At 34.4% G+C, this 23657-nt stretch overlaps 1 protein-coding gene across 1 annotated transcript in view; it reads left to right on the top strand.

The window, feature by feature from the left end:
• LOC147064640 (diacylglycerol lipase-beta-like) overlaps positions 1-23657 on the top strand; it is a 72503-nt gene that overhangs the window by 14181 nt on the left and 34665 nt on the right. The gene's annotated exons all lie outside the window — the stretch shown is intronic.

Below are 23657 nucleotides of genomic sequence, written 5' to 3'. Positions count from 1 at the left end.
TTAGTGGACCGGATTTGGAATTAGTCAGAGGTTTATCCATTACTCAATGGTTAGAGTGGGCCAGTGGTACGCGCAAGTACGCGGTCTATTGAAAAAAGCCTCGGGTTATATTACAGAATAGTGACAAAATACTTTGAGCACAAGACACGTTGTGCCTATTTTTCGTCTATCACGGCCACGTAAATTTCGATTAGGCACACACTACTTTCAAGAATAACATGTACTCACAGAACACGTGGTAATCATTTATTTTGTATGGGAACATCAACATATTCGTAAAATTGTTCTGGAATTTTACAATCTATATTACAGCGGTCGCCAAACTGATGGTCCGCGAGAAAATTTCACTGGTCCTCAGAGAAAGTGAATACCACAGAACAGATAATAAATAGAATACCGATAGGCTATATTCAATACGCCGCATGTTGAATCAGGCTTTTGAATGTGTGAGTGTCCTACAAAAATGAAGCACGCATTATGCAAGTGCAATACTGTGTGTAATACACCAACATTAAATGAGCGTAAATGCATAAACCGAGAGCAGTTTTCAGTATTCGACGTAAAACGTATTCTTGACACGTGTGTAAGTTTAACACGGATTAACGGATTCGGTTACCTGCTATCGCCTTACCCGTTATGTATTTCAGTTCCCATTATTTCAGAGTTCCCTGGTGAATACCCTTTGCTTAGTGAAAATGCGATGAAAATCTGATTCAATTCTACACAACTTATTTATGCGAAATGATTTTTTCATTTCACAGCAATCAAAACTAATCTCGGCTTGAAATGAACGCAGTTCTCTGTCTTCCAGTAACATCATTGGAGCCAAGTATCCATAATCTTATTTCAAGCAAACCGGAACATCCATCACACTAGAAATGTATAATGCTAAAAGTTTAATATACCTACTTAATTAAACCATCTTTTAATTGATTTTTTTAATTTTTTGTTGTTTTATTAATACAGCTTTTATAATTTGGCTACAATTAATAGTTTTATTTTATTAACCAGGTGTATTTTACGTATTCTTTGATCATTTTTTTCTGATTATATAAAAATCCTATTATTCGTCTGCGGGATTTAAAATTATGAATTTAGTAGTCCGTGAGGTCCTAAAGTTTGGCGACCGCTGTATATTATACTTTAATAAAATATAAGTGTGCGTCCCATCGTCCGTATGAATTATTTTACTATCTTAACAATTTATCAATTCATTGAAATAAACGGTCCTCATCTATAGCGGTGATGTATTTCCCATACGTTAATTATTCGTTAGGTATACACATTCTGAAATCGCCTTCATACACATGGAAACTTTTTATTTAATTTTTTTTTATTATACTTTTTTTTTTTTTGTGATTTTACCGAGGCTTTGACTGCGACTCGCTGTCATATCGCCTCTTCTCTTCTATTTTATTATACTTATTTGATATAGATACGTCATATTAATAACTAATTAGGCAGTAATATTATTATTATTATATTTTTCAAAAATTTATTATTATAATCGATTAAAAACTGCTTCTCTGTATTTTAATAATATTTTAAAAACAATTCTTATTTAATATTTTCCCATAGATAGTGCCTACCAATTCTATTGTATGCAATATTATTGTACGAGGCTGAATGTGATGGCGTGTTATAAAAAATACCGATCCAATATTGAAAATGCCCTTCATACTTTTCAATACGCTGGGAAAATTTTATTAAAATTCTATTCGGAATTCGTTATCGATTGTCGAACGTCCACTTGACGGAGTGTTCTCTCAAAAGCTTAACTACAGAGCAACTTTAAAAAATCCAGGTAAGCTATTCGTAATAATATGTCATTATGGTAATGTGTAATGTCTAACATGGGACATTGTACTGATGTCCTCAAAGCAAAAGGAAAATTATAAAATTTACTCGTAAATATCGCAAATATGAAAAGTTATACTAAAAAAAATATTCTTTCGTGCCACGGTAATCTCTACCATTGTTTTTAGCTTCAAAAAAATTATACATTGAGAATAAAATAATATTATGTTATTAATGTGTATTATATTAAGTAATTTAACATTTTAATTGTATTACATTTTTAATTAGGTTAATTTCTGCCTATATCTAAAAGACATGTTAAATTTTGTTTCATCACCAAAAATTCATACGTCGTTGAATGGGTTATGAAGTTATGATATTTGAAAATACATAATTTAGAAAAACCTCAGAATCACAAGTGCATAAAATATCCTAGAAAAAAATGGACGGAGTTGTATTTCTGATGTGAGTGCTGTGTTAAGTTATCATCGACGCATATTCCATTCTTGCGACTAGTAACTAAGCCATCTGAAGTTTTCATTTTTAATATTTTCTCAGTGAAAATGATTATACGTAGTAAGTACTTAATCTTGTGTATTAAATAAAAATTATTTATTTAATTGATTATAATATTACTTGAGTTATTTCGCATTTACAATAAAATTATTAGATAGTTTTTAATCCCTGGTGGCAATTACTAATATATAAATACTATTGGCAATTCAATTATAAATCCAATATTACATTTGGGTTATCTAGACAGGCAGTGAGATAAATCAATTAAATGTTTATCCTGTTTTTGTTTGGATAAATAATATTGAACATTAGGTAAATTAAATATCTATTCTTAATTAACACGTTCAAAACATCTGTCACTGCATGTTTATTACCTATAGCTCGTCACGTTTCATTAATATTTTAAATTTTATAACTTAGGAAACTTTATAGGTACCCACATTAAGTATAGATAACATGTAAGAAAATATATTACTTACATACATTATTGATGATTTTAGCCAGGTAATACAAAATTAATTCTGTGTTTTTTTTTTTTTTTAACAATACATACATTGTTGCTTCGCAATAATCTTACAATAAATGTAAAACATTAACGCATTTCCTTACTTCCCCACTAATATTTTTATATATAACTGAACATGTAAATTTATAGGAAGTACTTTAAAAAAAGAGTTATGCTGCCGTTTGCGTGTCTTGTTATGAAAATATTTTTAAATACCGTAGGTAATATTATGTACTATGAAATTACCCTTATTTTTATGTTTAATTGTACGTTACATAACATACTATTAGATTATATAAAGTTGGTATACCAGTGATATATTATAATATAATTATTATACCATGGCCCCCACATCCCGATCTTTGCCGGGCCCCCTTATCTATCGCTAGGGTTAAAAGTAGCGTGACGCTCTAAACCACAGAAATGTTTTCCTAATGGTGTTCCTGGTAAAATGAAGGGTATGCAGTGTATTTTTAGCGATTTTTTTATATTTTTTTCAATAAATCCACTAGAGTATTAACACACAATAATCAAAATTTTGCATCATACAATCACATATTTTATGTTTATAATCTAAAAGAAAAATAGCGCCGCAGGCGACTTTTTACCATTAGAGCAAATCTGTGATGTGTGTTTATCTCACTTATATAAGGTAGACGCGCCATGCGGGCCCCCAGGCTAGAGCCCTGTCAGCCCCCCCGTTGTGGGGGCCATGGATTATACCCATAGAAATCCCCGTATAAAGTTGAATCTGTGGTGTATGGTATGGTGTGTATATTATATGTAGGTACCTACATACCAATAATTATATATACATTTTTTTTAACATTCTTTTGAATTAAAACCAACTCTTTCGTGACGAAATGTTGTATTCATGATTTCCACAATGTGATATCCGTCAAGGCGTGCATTGTTTTTTTTTTTCATCAAACGACATGCGACATTTTCCGATTCGCAATCCTGGTGTGTTCGCAAAATTACTAAATCATTACGAATACACGCCATGCTTAAAAAAGTTGGTGTTTTGTTAATTATTTTACTCGTCGCCGATAAAAAAACCTGTTCACAAGAAGGAAATTAGTATTTTTTTCTAGAAAATAGCTAAGTATATTTTGATAATGGACAAATTTCAAACATGCTTAAAACATCTATGTACAGAGGAATCGAATGTAGTCATTTTGTTTCATCATGTTTCCTATTTTTGGAGCCAACAACTATCGTAATCAAATTGTACATTCTAAAATATTGTGCATTATAATATACCTATTCAGGTATTGAATACAAATAATTTAATTAAATGGGTAGTAGGTACGAGTATTAGCATATGGGACGACGTCAAAACTAAACTTTGGATTACACCTGTCATCATCTATAAATCAAATTAGTAAAGGTCATCAACTACCCTGATTTAAATTACAATAGTAGTAGACATTTTTGTAGCACCTCACATAAGTATTGTAAGTAGTATAGATTTTTTCGAAAGCAGAGTTATTACCCATAAAGTAAAATAAGTACAAGATTGTTGTAATGTATGTTTTTCTGTATGTATTTTCAATATAAAGAATGCTACATTTATCTATATAATAAATAATCATGTACATATTCAGTCGAATAAGAATAAAAACATAGTAATTTAAAACTAACCTATACCTACTTGATTAGCTAACTTCTTATGGGGTAATTTTTTGACAGCGCTATATAGTACTTATTTCAAAAGTGATCTCCGATTCATTGTTCTACCATGTGAATCATAGGAATTCAATATAAGAGCCACCCAAAATTGTCGACTAGCGCAAAGTAGCATGGGGAAGATTAGTAAACATTGGCTAAAGAAGAGGAAAATAGATAATAAAACTGACAAGAATACGCCATGCTGAAAAGGGAATGAGCCGGATATGCCACTCTCAGTGAGTAGACATCTGCTGGGAAAACGACATCCGGTGACACTTAAGATATCCTAAGACTAAACGCCGTAGTGCTTGTAGATACATGGATACTCGAGGCCTTTACAGGTTCGGAGGCTTCATTACAAAAAATGTTTGAGCGATAAATCTCTATTGAGTGTTAAAAATACTCACGACAAGAAAATTGTGCGTATGCAATTCGCAGTATCGTAATTATAGGAATTATAGTAACATGTAGTAATGAGATCAAATTCATCTCAAAATAAAAGACGTAATAAAAACCAACGGAATACAAAGGAAAGATCGAAGAAACTGGGTAGATACGTACAATAGAAATACAATCATATCGTATGTACTCGTATTTATATAGAATTCTGAATGATTCAAAAGTAGGTTAGCAAGTACGTACTTGTAAAATATTCCACAGCGCGTTATTTTTTTATCCTAATGCTATACAGTCATCTGTTTCCGGTAAGATAGAGAACTCATGGTAAACCGCATACTTACAATATACGTGTTACAATATAAATACTGGGATTCGTATGTTGTCAGGTTTCTAACACTTTAATTTATGTATGGCTTGGTTGATTTTTTACACTCAGTTTGTAAAAAATAAATATTATATTTTCAGTCTTAAATTCTGCTTAACAGTTAGTTAACATCTCATTACCTATTAATAAACAATTAGAAAAGGGGAATAGCGACATAAAATGTACTTCACATTATTCAAATTAATAAAAAATCCGGTTTAAATTTAGCCGGAAGATATAAAAAATGGCAGCTGATAAACGACTTTGCAATCTACCTTCGGTTAAATTCTATTTAATTAACAAACAAATCTCGATTGATATTTTATGAATATACATAATATGGTGGAAAAATACATACATACTTAATCATAATTTCAAAAATACAAAAAAAATGGTGGTTACCGAATTTGAAACTAATAACCTCGATAGGAGTAATTTACTACGTAGAATTACAATTTATTACAGAGAATAGATAGTAAAATAAAATGTCAGAAAAGTAGTTTTAGTCGATATTTACTTCGGCTTTTGTCGTGGTCCGCCACCGGTCATAATAATGTTGTAATCAAAATATCTATTATTATTTATTTTTCTCACATCATCCCCTTTCAGAGGGCAGCCGCCACCCGAGTGATCTGTACTTTAGCGTCTGCTACACTCGTAGCAATTACGGACATTCGTGGCGTTGTCCCCAGCTAGGTTTACCGTTGACCTTTCCTTGGATAATGATGAATGCTGTACTTACTGTAAGCTGTCCTCTCATAATGCGACCGATATACTTGCTGTGTTTTTTTGCCTTTTGTACTAGGTATGCAGCTATTATCGGTCCTTTACCATTCGTCTATAGACGTCGACTTGTCATCCTGTTAGTCCAATGTATTTTGAGGATAGATACTTCTTATAGAGCCACATCTCGAATGCATTATTATTAGTATTTTATAAATATATAGGATCCGTTATATCACATTTTCTCAATTTCTGTATGTACTATGTACACAAAATTCGGCGAAAATCATGAAATGTATGTTAAGCGTAAGCTGATGTGATCGTAATTGGAGGGTTTATCGAAATTTTATTCATTTACGGCGAATCATTTAAGTTATATGTTGTGAAACAGAATATATTAAAATAATGTTATGCTGCCTTTCCTCATCGCACGTAAATGTGAAAATATCACGAAGGTTTATTCGTGATAAAGCTAATAAAGTCGAAACCAATAACTGCCTCATAGTACCCAATACATTAGTTTATTTTTCGTTGATGCATCGTACACATAAGTACATTATCCCCATACCTAAGTACTTATTATAAATATTTAAAAAAAGCATCCTTATATTAAGCCTGCAAATAGAGTATTTAAGCCCGTGAGAAGTGTTTCTTACAAAGATTGACCATAAGTAGGTCCTCGAGGCTCTTCAGCCCATGTTACGATTCAAATACGTGTTGAAAGATATTATTGATATCGTTGCCATTTCGGAAAAAGTCGTAATTTAACCATGAACAGGATCAAATGCGATTTCTTTTAATGCGTATAAATCAGCAAGACGAATGTGATTATTGTTCGATACACTTACGTCGGTTTTTCTCAATCGGCGCCGCTCTAATTATGTTTGTTTTCTGTCAAAACTATCAAACTTCATGCTATTGCGGTATGTATTTATAGCATGTTTATCATTTTTTCCCAGCTAGTGAGTAATTAATTGGCATTTTTATATTTAACTCAAATACACAGAAAAGTGCACCTTAGGCAGAATGTGTAAAGATAATAAAAAAACTAATGGCTGACAGACAAGAGTACATACTTAGATAAAAGTCGCTAAGCTGAAGAAAGTGAACACGATGGTCAACGAGTGGATAACCGCTGGTCATATTATGATAATATCCTATGGGCACTAAACAACTATAAGTCAACTCTAAAACCAGATGTATCTCCGAACACATATAGTTTGGTGGGTGTACATGCCAGCGAATAACTATAAATTGAAAAGGGTGACAGTTACTAGCGACTCCTTCACTTAGCCGTACATCGAATCCAATTGATACAAAATTACAATTTGACTTTTACCTGACCGTCGACTTATCACCAATGCAATGCCCTTAATTTAAGGTACTTTATAATAAAACTTAATCTATGAAATAATTAGTAATACAATATATTAAGGGTGTATCATTTATTTATTAACAGCTAGCAACATAAGTTCATAGTTTAAAAGGTTCATGTGTTTAATTGAAACATAGTACGTGTGTATATTTCATGATAGGTATATATCGACCGACGTGCTCGTAACTATCAAAAAAGTGGAAATTTGTAGGTTTACTTAGGGCTTATTAAAACTGTGGACATATATCGAATAGGGCAGGGCGTAAGTACATACATGTTGTTGTATCGAAACTATTTTATTGATTTTCCACACTTCTAATACGTCAATAACTTAACACGTAACATCATCGTGTCTCTTAAATTGATTCTCAGAAAATTATTTGCTTAAATTGTTAACTTTTCGCTCGCGACAGGTGAAAATCAATAACAAAGTTCAAGCACATTTTTCGAGATTTATAGACAAATATTTAATCAAGCTATTACGAAACATGAATATTTAGTCGTCATGTCAATTTAAAAAAATGTGCAATTTTGAATCATATGATATTGCAATATGCCACGGCCATCTCTATACAGACCATATACAAAGTTTCGCGCCAAAATTTGTTTTCCTACTTCGTAGCTGTCACAATAAAAATTGACCTGATTTTGATAAATTCAATTTATACACTTAGTGGGTTTTAGCTTGCAATTTATAAATACAAACATAAAAAAATACCACACCGACTTATCTACTTATCCGATTTTTTTACGAGAGATTTAAAACGTTTATTTTTTTAAATGCAGATTTGAAAGAATCTGGCTAAATGTTAGATTATCAGCAATTATCATCACCCAATTTTTACAATATTCTGCTTTATATGATGTGATTTAAATAATTTGATAATTAGCAGCAATAAAGTAGAACCATCTTGTTTTGACGCGAAACTTTGTACATGGCATGTATAAAGATGTGCGTGAATATTCCCAATAATTCCCAAACTATGAACTCTCACTATATCACGAAAAAATTAAAAAAAGGATGTTTGGATAGTGCAACAATAAATAATACGCGATGTAATAGAATTACCTAAAACCCTCAAATAGATATAGGCTGGCACATAGCTATAAGAAAGGAAAATCGTTACAAAAATCTAGTCGTCTAAACCCAAGAAGTTAAGTTCTACGGAAATACGTGATAACGCAACTCAAGTACCGGGATGTGTGAAATCAGCTTGGAGATGGCCGTACTCAGTGATTCAAGCTGATGATGATAAAATGTTATTTTACGAAATTATTAAAAAAACAAAGGGTCACTTTATAAATGTAGGTGCTATCACTACACTGTTCTGTATTAAACATGGTTAGATACGTATTTATACTAGATAAGTATAGTACGGAAACCCTCTTTTTTCTATATGCATATTATAAAAATCAAACGGCCCGTTTTTGTATTCAATGTAATTTTGGCATTTGCAGAGTCTTTTCCCTTGACATTTCGTTCGTGTTGGCTTTTTAATAATGCTTTTAAATACACGCTCTGCATCTACATATGACTATTAGGTATTATGATAACTTTTACACGTTTCGTATCTTAACATTTTGAGTTTTTAAATTATAACTACTCAGGTGCGTGTTGTATGTACCTAGTTGTTATTATAATACTAAATGTCACTTCATGCCTAGTAATTTGTTTTTAAATTATTCTAGCAGTACAAGCTAAAATAGTTTATCACAAGAATATATTATATGTAGGTATATTGTATATCTAACTTATTGTATAAATAGTAGGGTTACCAACAGAGAAAAAATCATTTGGATTTTACCCAAATCCTCTATTCCCGATACAACCATGTATTCTTCGGAGAATTTGGTTTTCAAATACTTACTTGGATTGCCTTCTCTTGTTTCTCCATTGGGCTCCAGGTTTTACATCCATATAGAGCGATTGGCTTCACGGTGACGCTGTATACCCGTAATTTTGTCTTTTTGTGAAATAGCTTGGACCAAATGACATTAATATGGACGAAGCATCTGGAAAAAAAAAATGACACTCACTTTTTTGTCGGGTCTGCCGAATGGCATAATCTGTTCTAACGCCATTACAATAAAGGTGATATTGCTATAAATTCCCGATGCGTGATATCCCATAATGGAAATTGCGTGACCTCTATACATGTGCGAATGTCGCTATGCGCGAATTTACTTGCTAGCTACTGTATTGAGTGCGTCGTCCATTAATAATGTCATTGCTTGGACCTGATTGACTGTTCAGTGCAAATAACGCATTGTTTCCACTGCGTGCAAGTTCTATGTTCATCTCGTTCTTTTTGGTAGATTTTGGTTGGTTTCCAAGTAGTACTTACTAACAGTTTTTGGCGGTTTTTAGTAGATACAATTATTGTTTTATTTATGAAACATGTTGGAAATGAATGTTATACATTTCCTTTAATTTGTAATTATTTCAGATATAAAACATTCTGTTTTAAAATCAGTTATGCACAGACCAGGGTCCGAAATAACAAGTACCTACTTCATGACCATTTTTTTTTTTATTGAATACGACAAAATTCTAATTTCATACGTACATCGTTATATCGTGCAAATACATAAATATCCGCAATGCAGAGAGGAGAGTGATATGAGTAACTGATAATATGTAACTATTAAATTAAAAATAATAAAATGTATGTTTCGTCTAGTAAATGATATATCATTATTTTTCCCACTGCATTTTACCCACTTTTACCCACTGTTGCCCATGAAAATGGATAAATTGTCTTTTCTTTCAAATAGGTTGTGTACTACTGGCTTAAATCGATACAAATTTTTTTTTCACTTGAAACAAGACACAGGCGTTTTTTATGGTGGAAGAAAATATGAATTTGTAAGGAAAATTCATAAACATTTTTATTCCGTTTCTTAAAATATGGCACGTAATGGATTAGTGTGTTTTGTTGGTTAGGTAAGTTTTTCTCATAAAACACCTGTCATAGCATCATATAATATAATATAGTTTGAAAAACTCTGTACATGTATAAATACGACAAAATGATGGCATGATGTTTTATCTTACGTATTATCGACAAACATATCATGTTATAGATATCTGTCTCACCATCACTCTTTACCTCCTGGATTATCTGCACCAACGAAATTGATAACATTTAAATTATTAATGTTTCGTAGGTATGATTATAAAATCTCAGAGAACATTTATAAGAGAGTCCGAGTGACCGTAGTATCGTACTTATATTTAGTATAAAAAATACAATCGAACTATCTACTGTAAATAATGTACACACCTACAACTACACCTTCTACTTCCATACGCACATATCTTTTTTAATATATATTTATTTAATTTTAGCTTCATTATGCATTTGCATACAAGGATAAAAATTTAAAAAAATAATCAAACCATTCGATCTTTTCTTTAGCTATACAAATAACACTTTAATTTAAGAATTGTAATTTGGAAATTGCTTTAAATAAGTAAAAAAAAAAAAAGATTTTTCGTTTAGGGCTTTAATTAAGACTGACTGTTCGTAAACTATATAGGGAAAATATTTGTGCCATTATGATGCTAAATATTTTCCCGTCATACGTAAATAATGATAATATAAAATAAGATAAGCCGTTTCCTTCTAAAGTTATAAGATGTCCGTATTTATTGCCCTTAAAATATTATCCGGACAATCATTAATCGTTTATTTCTAACTAATGTTTTATTTTATTATTTTTGCATTTGGTAAAATAATAAAAAATATACATTAATAATAGCGAGTTTTGTTGATGGGTATTTCCCTTGAACCGTTGATGGAGGCGGATCAATAACAGCTTGACCGTAAGGTGAGAGTAATCAATGAACATTGTTAAATTCTATTTCAATAACACCCTTTTTAAATATTTTAGGTACGCCGTTGCCTTCATATTGACCTTTCGAAAAGGTCGACTATTCCCAAAAGTTCAATAACATCAAAATCAACGGACCGAAAAAACTTTCATTTTCAGAATTTTCCTCATTGTCTAGCATAAGTTCAGCGACTTAATTTTTTATTGACCTTATGAAATTTAATGAGTGTTTGTATTACAGTTTTTTCATGTTTAATAAAATATGCTTCAAGGTGGTTTACATACAAAAATGTATTGCATAATTACATATTATATTGTAATACCATTAAGTCAATGCAAAAATAAGGTCGTTGAACTATTAATTATTATCTATCATAAACACGTGTGGACATAATAATATCAGATGAGTCACGGCAGAAAGTGTCCACTACGTTTTTGACGATTTATGCAAACGATAACTTGAAAAGAAGTTTGTTGTAAATGAATCTTCAATGCGAAACGAACTGAAGCTAATCTAACATAAACTGGGGGTCTAGGACGATTCGGCACCGGGTCAACTGGATGCCACGAAATCGAATGAAATTCGGAAATAAATAGACGTTCGAGAATTATTGGTACTTTTAAAAATATATGTATAATATTATTATTTATATTATAAAATAAATAAAAAAACCTTTTTATTTCTTACAAACTAATCTAATGAATATATATCTATCTATGATTGTATTATCTACTTATTTTCTAGTTTATATAATATTAATTATTATTATTTTTTATATTTCTGTATAATATATATATATATATATATATATATATATATATATATTACTAAGATTTTTATTTTGTATAAAATGTTAAAATTATTATATTATTATTAAGACTTGGTGAGAATTTAAATATGCATACGTATGATTAAATTGAATAATGACAAATTAAATTAAATTGAATAATTGAATTGACGTAATGATTAAATGTTTAAGTTCCAATGAGAAGAGAGTTCTTTTATTTTTATATAAAGCCTCAGGCATGATAATTCTTAATCAGTAATAAAAAACATGTGTAAGAGCAAAATGAATTAAAACTTCTAAGTAGTAGATAGAAACTGATTAAAATTTTTCGTCTATTTTGTGTATAAAATCGTAACGAACGTCTATGTACCTATTTCACTTGACAGTGGGGCGCCCAATTGCTCTGGCGCCCAGTTATCCCATTTCCTAAGCTGGAACGTAAGCGTAGATTTCACTGCCGTGATTTTATTTTATTTAATATCTGTTGTCTAGAATTAAAATAATTGAATGTTCGATTAATAAACATTGTTGTCTGTGCTGTATCGAAAATTAATTACTGACCCGAGACCAAGACGGTTAATGCTTTATGTCAGTAGATTCTCTGGAATAAATAATACCACTTTTATCCTCCAGTTTTATATGATTATAAGAATACTGCATCATTAAAAGAGAAAGTCCAATGGAAAGAGGTTTTGCTGGAAAATAAATTGATTTAAGTAATATTATTTCTCGGCTGCCCCAATTACTCCGGAAAATTGAGATTATACCCAACATCATGTACGTATTAAGTTAATTGTATTAATATGCATAGAAAAGGACCGCATGTATCCGAACAATATCCTGTCTCTATTCTAATTCTTACTCTATGATTACCTACTACTAATTTCAGCTTCACTTTCATAGTGTATGTACTTACTATTTAAGCTCAGTTTTTACAGCTAATCGTACGGTGTACAAATAGTACCTATGCCACGACAACTGTCCCTGTCACTCATTGGCATAAATGAAGCATAAATGAAGAGAAAAAAAAAACACAAAACAACTCTTTCATATTATTATTACCACTTTCACTAACTCCGACCCGGATTAAAAATGGTTCTTGTTTAATAATTATATTATATTTAGCAGCGTGCAAATTTAAATATTATTTCAATTATGAGGTATCTGGTTATAACTACTTTAATAATATAACTAATATTCAATTAATTTGTTCAATATTAAATATGTAATGTTTCACTGATGAAAGTTGTCGTCATTCTTTATTTATCGACATTTCGTCTTTTCTATAATATGTCTTCGATATAATTATTCTCAACATTATTCAAGTTTTGTAAATAGAAATCATCATATATTCGTGTTGAAACAAATATGTATTCTGTCACATTGTCTATTTGTTTTCAATAATCAATTGGAAAATATATGAGAAACTAAAAAACTGATTATTCGTACGTATACCGTATTTTAATGTACAGCATTCATGGTTTGATGGCATCTAATGATGAATCTACTGTTAAGTGAGTAACAAAATTAGAACCACTTGCTTCACGGATTAGAGTTTGTGATTTCTGAACTTTTTTCATTTTTCAAGATTCGAAAATTATTGGGGGGGGGTTGGGGGCTAGTGATCTTGACCCGAACGAAACTGTACAAAATTCAAATTATTTATTGTTTATTATTAGACCATATCCAATCCTAATAAGATCATATGGGCCTCCACAGAATGAAAGTTTTGTATCAACAGGTTTTTTGAAATATGAAATTACCATACTGTGTGTGGAGACGAGACGGGTGGTGGAGAGAAAATCAACTTGGTTGAGTGCCCGTCTCTGAAGTCAGTTAAATCTTTTTTATTTATATTTGTGAATGATCATGGCACTGAATCCTCAATCTAGAACAGCATTAACTCTCTAGAATATTTAGTTACTTACCTAGTTTAGTGTTTACATTGTAAATGGAAACTGATGACAATGAGAAGTAGCTGTGAAGTCAAGGTGAGGCGCATTCAATAGTCTCCATTTAATAAAGTAGGTCAACAATCTGTAGGTATTGTGTGCGCAAAGTTGCATGATTTGCAAACCATTAGCTGCAAGTGGACAAGCAGGACTTGGCTAATTCCATTCTAAACAAGCCGCCGTACTCGTTCTTCTCATGGGGAACTCGTCATACCTGTTGGATTGTTATTTGTTTAATATGTATATTAGGTTATCTCATAAATAATGTGGTATTTTAAGAATGTTTAAAATAATATGTTTTTCCAGCTATCCTTTTAATTTTCAATTCCTGTGCGATAGAATTCTCTTGAATTTGAGATGACAGTTTCCTTCGGACATAATCTTCTGTACTAAGCCGTTTTCCCATCAATATGGTTTTGTAGACTGTGGAAAAGATGTTAATTTTACGATACCACGTCAAGAAAATGTGATGGATATGCCATACACGGAAGATGTAAAATTTTTCATCACAATAACTCAATACCTCATACGGCACAAAAAACCTTCGAAAACTGAGGCTTTTTAATTGGGAAGTCATTCACATTCACCATATTATAAACTATATCTTGAAAAAATATGACGTGAAATAGGAATCGAATTTGTATCTATCGGGTTACAGACAATGTGCTTTACAAATTTAGCCACCTACATCATATCTAAAAAAATAATAGTTAATCATGTAACTGAAGCGCCTTACAAACTTCACTAATGTTGGCGACTGGCTTTTGTGGTTTAAATCAAGGAATCGTTATAGTTTGTATGAAATCATTTTGAAAGGTCTACGGTTTGGCGTAGAGGCGAAGAGGGTTTTAATAGCATACTAGCTACTGTATTTTACTAGCATAATACAACAAATACACTAGATTAAAATAAATACATTAAGTTATTATGTATTTGTTTGAAGTAAATTTTTATGGTCTACAAAGAAAATTATGTTAACAATTCAATAAAACTATCTGATTAAAAATGATTTATTTAGGCACTTATATTATATTATTTTATAACTAGTCTGACTAATGATATGTTAATTGAATGAATATTTTCTTATTGTTATATCGGATTTATACCATGTATTATCCATACGTATTAAATTTTTCTACACCAAGTTTAAAATTAAAACAGTTATAATATGATTACTTGCTTAATATCAGTTGACCGTAGCTTTTCCATTAAATATACTGTAATATGCAGTAGTTAATAATTTACTATGTATTTAACTGTTAATATAATAGACGCAGTAACGTTGGTTTTTCGTACATATTTTTAAACGGTAATCAGACCACACAATTAAGATATTATCTGCGAACATCGATAAGGCCCGTTTCAGACGGGACACCGGTGTCGCACTCGTATATAATATAGGAGGTCTTTGTATTCGAATAAAGGGGCATTTGTATTATGTTTATAAACGCCTCAGAGCTAATGTGTCAACGCATAATTTCGCATTATAAATTAGAACATAAAACTGGCTGCGGTAATAAAAACAAGTGTATCGGCGGCTTGAGAATGTAGCGGCCGACGGAAAAAGGTACCGGACACGCGTTGACTCATTAGCTCTGGGGCGTTCATAAACATAATATAATGGCCCCTTTATTCGAATACAAAGGCCTCCTTATTATATACGAGCGCGACACCGGTGTCCGGTATGAAATGGGCCTAAGTCTACATAATATGGTTAAAATCATAACTATGCGTTCTTTGCTAATTTATTATGAGATTTTTTTGGTAGTTCTCAATTATATTATTTGTAACAACAAATAACTTGGCCACCCCGTTGATCATTGTCTAAGGGTGTATCGTAATTATTTTAATTTCCCCATTTTCAGATTAGATTGTCCTGTGTTAAAAACAACTAAGTATTTTGGAATAGAGATTTATCAATTTTTAATAATGTAATATGTGTATTATATGGTTTCAGGATAAGTACCTATAACCTGTCTCTATTATCGTTCTCAGTAAAATTTATAATTTCTGTTAGGTTATAACTGATCAAAAGGAGAGTGATGAATGATGATTATCGATATTTTATAAATATACTTTTTCCAAGGAAATATATTTTTGTAAATTACTTTAGAAATTCCAGACAATTAAAAATTATTGTAGTGCTAGGGATTAAACAAATTATGGTGACATGTAATTAAAAAATCAGTTTTCACAACACCTCATATAAATTTATTAGTCTGGCATTATTGGAAAGTTTGAAAAGCATTTAACTGCTTTTTATGAAAAGAAGTAAAAATTGTATTCTTGACCTAACATTGTGATTTAGGGACTTTATAAAAAGTGTATTTTATAAAATGTAGTTATTATTTTAATAGTAAGCAAATATTATTATAATTTTTAGTTTGGTTTGTCCTTCATTAAATTATAGAAATATTAATAGTTTTTTCGTGAAATAGTAATAAAAATAGATAGTCTTTACAGATTAATATAATAACAGATATTATGTAAGTAGAATCAATCGCATATTTAAATTAAAAATTGTTTTACTCAACTGTTTTACCAGTTACTTGTATTCGTTCAATCCTCAATACCTCAAAGAAAACAATGGTTATCGATAAGCAATCTAATGATAACATAAATGTGACAAGTGAGTGAACAACTTGTTTGTGTTTTAGGCCGACTATTTACGGATATATATTTCATATTGACATGGGATTAAACATATTTTAATATGTAGTATGTATAACTAATATTTTTTTCATTAGAATTTAAAGCCTTATTGAACTGGTTTGGTTTTTTGAGTTGTTTATTCATATATGAAAACAAAGTGGAAAAAATAAATAGTAAAAGCACGTGTAAAAATGTGCGTTTATTAACGCTTAAAAATATTATTTATAGGTATATACATGATGATGATAAACTGCTTTACTGAACCAAAAGCAATCCTAATCAATGGCACTCAAATCGAGCAAGTCAACAACTACTTCTATCTTGGATAACAAATGTCAATTGACGGTAGTGGTATGTATAACGAGATTGTTATCAGAACCATATTGACATGGAGTGTATTTGGGCGCCTGAATAGTATTTTCACGAGTGACCTTCCGTTGTGTCTTAAGCGTAAAGTGTTCAACCAATGTATGCTACCAACGCTCACGAAATCAATGCATATAAAACATATACTTTTAATGTAAGAGATATCCAAAAATTATTAGTGACGCAACGTGGCATGGAAAGGTGCATGTTGGGAATAACGCGTAGAGATCACAAAGGAAACCAATGGTTAAGGAAGCAGACAAGAGTATACGACGAAATGGCAATGGGCTACATATACTTCGCTTGGCGAGTGGATAATCGCTGGACAAATGTCGACATACAAGGGGCATTAAACGACCACAGGGATACCCGAAAACCCGCTGGATAGACGAACTCATAAAGTTCAGTGGATGTACGTGGCAGCAAAGAGCTAGGTACCGAGAAGAGTGAAGAGAGCTAACGCGTATGGTAAAGTGTGTTTTCGGTCCTTCTTGGACACTTAGATAAACATCGATAAAAGAACTTAAAGCTATTGAAATAATAATATAAGTGTCTCTAATAACTTAAATGTATCTAATAGGTATACACATCTAACAACTTCTAGGGGAGAAAGAAATAACTTAAGATAGGACTAAAAGCTAGCATACTTTGGCCACCTGATGCGATTTTCCGAGAAGTATTAACTTCTGCGTCTTATGAGAAAGTGAAGATTTCCTGTAAGCAATGTTCTGCTTCAAAAATCGTAGACCAGTTTGAGCGTAGCAACCAGTAGCAACCCATCCCTATAATCCAGTGGTGTGCGGTTCATAGATGCTGCGGACGCGGCACATCCTTACTGAAATCCAAAATATTCACATAAAATAAATATCAGAAAAAAACATTAATTTAATAAAAACCATAAAACTGAGTATCTATCATACAAAATACCATAGATATTATATTTATTTCTATATGATCGTTGCGCAGCTTACACTGTTAGTATTGGGTAAAATTTGAAGTGGCTCAATATATTAAAAATGACTCTTAGAATATTCCTATTCATCATGACAAATTTCATGCTTTTATACAAAAGTGCACAATTATTTAGCTATTGCATCGGACTAAGAGAAATTTATATTTCGCTCCTGTCTAAGGCGTGGTTTATATTATATTCTTATTGTATGGTGTCAATGATTGGACGTCGGTTAGTTAAAAAACTCTTTCGGGTGAGTGTCTGAACGGCGGAAGAGCATGCAAATCCAAAGACATATTAATACATTCACTGTCCGGTGAAACGAAGCACTTGGGGCGGCGTGGACACTGGAGGGTATGTTTTAACCATGGCCCCCACAAGGGAAGGACTGACATAGCTATAGTCTGGGACCCAGGTTCTGGGGGGCCCGGCGAGACGGGTCGACCTTATAAGTGAGGAAAATGGGAAGAAAAATATTTATTACAAATATTTTGCTTGCAGAATTTAACATTTTAAAATATCTAGTATGATGCGATTTTTAATTATTGTGTGTCGATATTCGACAACTCCATAAATCAAGTGGATTTATTCAACACTACAAAAAAATCGCTATAAATACCCGAACACCTTTAATTTTACCTGAAACAAAATTTAGAACTATTATGTAGTGTCCCACTGCCTTTAACCCTAGCGATGGGTAGGTGGGCCCGCTTCAAGATGTGGGAGCCATGGTTAACTGTATATCAATTCTCAATTCTCAATTTTAAATTTTATTTATTTATAATTTTATCTTATCATTAGTTATTTTTACGCAAGTTATAATATTTGATAGTTCTTTTGATCGTATAGGTTTAACTAATACTATTGTTTTTAGTTACTGCGTAGGTAGATAATGTTATTATGTATATACCAACTATCCGATAACAACTTGTTATTAATTAACTACTTATATTGTTTGGCTTTATCTTTCGTGTTGTCTGTACATAATTGACCCAAGGTCGAAACAAAATTATAATATTTACGTGGGTATAATTTAAAAGTTATAGCATTACTGACAACATAGAAAATATTACATGTAATCATTATAATAATATTAAAAATGCGTAGATAACTACCGATACCTGTAGTTTATTTTATTTAGTAGTACTAGCAAATATTACCAAGCAGCAATACCGCGTGTCAACATTCAAATACGTCTTTGCCTTCTCTCCCTGTTCTGTCTACTGGATTTGACGACGCATTGTGCCCGCCCACCCCATGAGTCATCGTTGTGTGGCTTCTCAGCGGCCGAATTAACGAAAATACAACGTAGTCCATTCATTGAACACGGTTTCTTGCAGCGTCGTCGATAGACGGGCGAGAAGCCATTATTTAATAACAGTGAACTCTTTGTTTAGTTATCACGTGTCCGATATTTCGCTGGTATAATGATGTCATCGTGAATATTAATTACAAGCCCCGAGAAATTTAATAATATTTTATTGCTTTGTTATAAGAGACGCTGATAATAATAATTATTTTGTGCTCCTTGAGCCCCTTATTACATAGGTGAAGGGTAATGCGCGGGTGGGAGGGGGCCTACTTTGTAGAGAGCGCACCGAGCGCCGCGTTGGTGGGCTTTATGCCTTACGTGTGCCAGATCAAATGATTTAAGCCCTCATTTTGTCCCGAGCAGAGCCGCACGGGACTGGTGATGCAACCTTGCACCGAAGTGCGAATGCGTGATGTTAATTTATATGGCAACTATCAGAGTGACTTTAATTTGAAGAGTCGCAAGGGGAGTCGAGAGTGTCCCGCTCCCCTAAGCTCTGGCGAATTTAGTAAAGGCCGCAAAATTGGCCTCGGTTGCCACCATGTCCGCGTTTCCTATTGGGCCCGAATGGGGTCGGACCCAGGCAAACAACTCCGCTCGTTCGGGGCTCAAGTGGACAGTCTCACAGGACGTGCTCTGCATCCTGCCGGTCATGTCCACATGATCAACCCGACCCATGTCTTGCCAAACCAAACCCCTGCAGTTTGGCCGCAAAGTTTCCATGGCCAGTCATGAATTGACTAGTCCAGTGGGTCGGCACCAGTCTCCTCGTCATGTGTCTCACCGAGACATCTGGAAAGTATAGAAAAGTCTGACGGCCCTGCCTTAAGGGACAGCTTCTCAAACCTGGATCATCTCAGACACTGGCTGAGTCAGTACCAAGTCCTGAACAAAAACGAACCATGAGTGCGTGTGAGAAAGCATTTGGCACGCTTATATATTATTATCTGCAATAAGCGTAAGATAAAATTTCTACGGCTGGATTAAATATCTTTGTACACGTCACCGGTAAATATTGATTTGAATGACTACAGTCATTTAGAGACTGCGAGCACTTGTTGCTGATATTTATTGCTTTTGTGTTAGGTAAATAATATGGTAATTATTTTTAATTAATTTAGTAGGAAATATGGTTAACTATGTTGCGTTTAAGTTTGGTAGCCGTATTGAGAAGCAACATGATGGTATAACGTTTCATAGTTAGTTAATAATAATAAATTATTGAGGTTCTACTGTGCGTTATATATGTGTCGCTACATTTCAAAATCAGCCAAGTCCACCTTTAGGTATTTTTGACTTTTTTGTGAATTGCTGAAAAACTACTGCTTTCTAACATTTTTGCATTATCAAAATGTGGAATTTATTAATTTTAAATATTCTTTACTCAAAATAATATGAACTTTCACCCTTGTGACTGTGTATTTGAGAAAACAAAAAGCTGTTTTCTCCTATTCATATATTATGGATTTGGCTGATTTTGAAATCTAGCGACACATATAATAATACCCACTATCTTTATATTATTACTCTGAGGTCAGTACCGATTTTATTACATTAACTACAGAGGAAACTGAATGCCTCAACTTAAGTTTGGTGATCCATGGGTTATTATTCAACCTCCAAATCCTGCGGACCTTTAGCTTTAGAATTTGGATGGTAGCCCTGTGTCAGACACCATTGAGAATTTATTCAACAATATTTTTTACAATATGGTTTCCCAAGTTTACAACTTAAATTTTTCTATTTATTTTACCACGCATAATTAGAAAACATGTCATGCATACCAACTAGAAAAAATCAATTTTAGAAAAAAAAATATGACATCCAACGGGACTTGAACCTGTAGCCGCTGGATTCGCGTCAGTTATAGTTACAGGCGTAGTTTCCCATGATGGCCGCGCGGTTTAAGCGATGGTACACAGCGTCGTGGGTTTCAGGTTCGAATCCTGGGTCTGACAAGTACACATATTGTTTTTCAGTCAGAGTATGGACCTAATAGGTTGAGCAAGTGGCTGACATCCATTTCTCGTAAAAACAAAAATCTGTTAATACAAACCTCTACTCTGTAGAGGCCCATATGATCTTGTTAGGATCGCACATGGTCGGAAAAAAATAGTTACAGGTTCAAGTCCCGTCGGGCGTCGTATTTTTTTCTAAAATGGTTTTTTTTTATAGTGGGTATATGCATGAGGTGTTTTCAAATTATGTATGTTCAATGCAGACAACTCAGAAATAATGGGAACTGAAATACCTAAGGGGTGTGGAGTAACAGGCATGTGGAAGAAAATGGAATAAACTTAAACACGTGTCAATAATACACGTGTCCGTCATTCTGACAACTGCTCTTGGTTTATGCACATGCTCATTAAATATTGGTGTACTTGAAGGTTGCAACACACACTATTGCATGTCTATAATGTGTAGTTAATTTTCGTATGACTCTCACACATTCAAAACCCTGCGTCAAAATGTAGTGTTTTAGACTCAAGTTCAAAAAGGCAATCAGTAAGGCTAAGAAGGTGCACTGGAGAGAGTTCGTCACTGAAATGGGTGGCAATGATCCGTGGGGCCCCCCCTTCCGCGTGATGAAGCTGGGCTTACGGCCCGGAAAAGTCATGTCGGCGGTACGGCGCCCCGACGGATCTTTCACCAATAGCTCTGAAGAGTCCGCCACAGTCCTGTTGGATGCTCTTATCCCGCAGGACAACGAGTCGCTCGACATTGACAACGACCGATTTCAGCAGCTTCGCGTCTATGCGCTGCTCCCCTTAAACACTCCGCGATCCGCAGCCACTACCATGTCCGAGCTAGGGATCCTGTTTGCCAGCCTCCCGATTGGCAAAGCCCCGGGGCTTGACTGCATAGATAACGCGCTAGCGAGAAGGGCGTGGTCTCTTGCCTCACACGAGATCACGCAACTCTACAAAGAATGCATGAGTAGTGGCATATTCCCCGACTGCTGGAAAAAGGGTCATCTCACGGTGATCCCCAAAGCCGGCAGTCGCCCTCCTTGTGACCCGAAAGCGTATAGACCGATTACGCTCCTTCCCGTCTTCGGGAAGATATTGGAAAGATTGATAAACAGCAGGATTGAGTCCCACCTGTCGGAAAACTGTCCAATCTCGCAAAGACAATTTGGGTTTAGACCCGGAAAGTCCACCGAGGATGCGATTCGCTTTGTGATCGATTCTGTGGAGAGCTCTGGCAAGGACCTCGTTGCCGGGATTTTTCTCGACATAGCGGGCGCGTTTGATACTGCGTGGTGGCCCTTGGTTCTGGCAAAGCTTAGGCTGAAACAGATCCCCGGGGACCTCTTTGCCTTAGTTCAAAGCTACTTCAGCAATAGGGAGATAACCTACGACTCCGGCCCCAGCCTGATTCACAGGAGGACCACCATGGGGTGTCCCCAGGGCTCCGTCCTGGGACCCCTTCTGTGGAACATTCTGTTTGACGACGTTCTGTCCCTGCCACTGCCTCCGGGCTGCACGCTCGTTGCGTACGCCGACGACTTGCTCCTGCTTGTTGGGGCGACCAGCTGACCGGCACTTGAGCGTGCAGCCACGGACGCCTTGGGCAGAATCCTTAATTGGGGGTTGCTGAACAAGCTGACCTTTGCCCCGAGCAAAACGGAAGCTGTCCTCCTCAGGGGTAGTTCTCGGGTCAACATAACTCGACGGCCGCCCACGGTTCGTTTTGGCCAGACCTCAGTGCGTTTCTCCGAAAGGGTTACGTATCTGGGAGTAATTCTTGATGACAAGCTGTCTTTCGTTCACCACGCCAAGACGGCCGTCTCTAAGGCCAATTCGGCCTATCAGAGAATGGCCCGAATGGCGGGCAGCAATTGGGGACTTAAGCCTAGAGCCCTTAAGGTTGCATACGGCGCAATTTTCATGGGAATTGCCGGTTACGCCTCCAGCATTTGGCATTCTCGAGTAAACTCCTTAACTCTCGTGAGACGCGCACTATTAAGCGGGCAGCGACTTGCGCTGATCTCGCTTACCAAAGCCTACCGCACAACTTCTACTGACGCGCTTGCCGTACTCGCGGGGGTGCTACCCCTCGATCTGCACGTCCAAGTCAGAGGATCGATCACCCTCCTCTTGAGGGGGATCAGCACAATACTCGCCGGTGTCCATCTGACACCACCGCAGAGATCCGAGGACGTTCCTTACAGGAAGACTGTAAGTGACATTGTGTACAAGACCGCATTTGCGGCATGGCAGGCGAGGTGGACCGCCTCCCCCAAGGGGCGGCACACTTACCGTTTTTTTCCAGACGTATTCTGCAGGCACCAAACTAGAAGACTCCAACCTTCGCACTGGATTAGCCAGTTCCTCACCGGCCATGGCAACTTCGCCGCCAGACTCCACGAGTTTGGCTTGATAGTAGATGGGCCGGGTTGTACCTGCGGGCATGACCACCAAGATGTTGAACACATCCTCTGGTATTGC

Source organism: Rhyacophila brunnea, unplaced genomic scaffold (genome assembly GCF_057557595.1).
Source record: "Rhyacophila brunnea isolate RB1 unplaced genomic scaffold, BYU_Rbru_1.0 scaffold_7, whole genome shotgun sequence".
Lineage (NCBI taxonomy): Eukaryota > Metazoa > Arthropoda > Insecta > Trichoptera > Rhyacophilidae > Rhyacophila > Rhyacophila brunnea.
The sequence above is the reverse complement of the archived record's forward strand: the minus strand, read 5'-3'. Positions and strand labels throughout refer to the sequence as shown.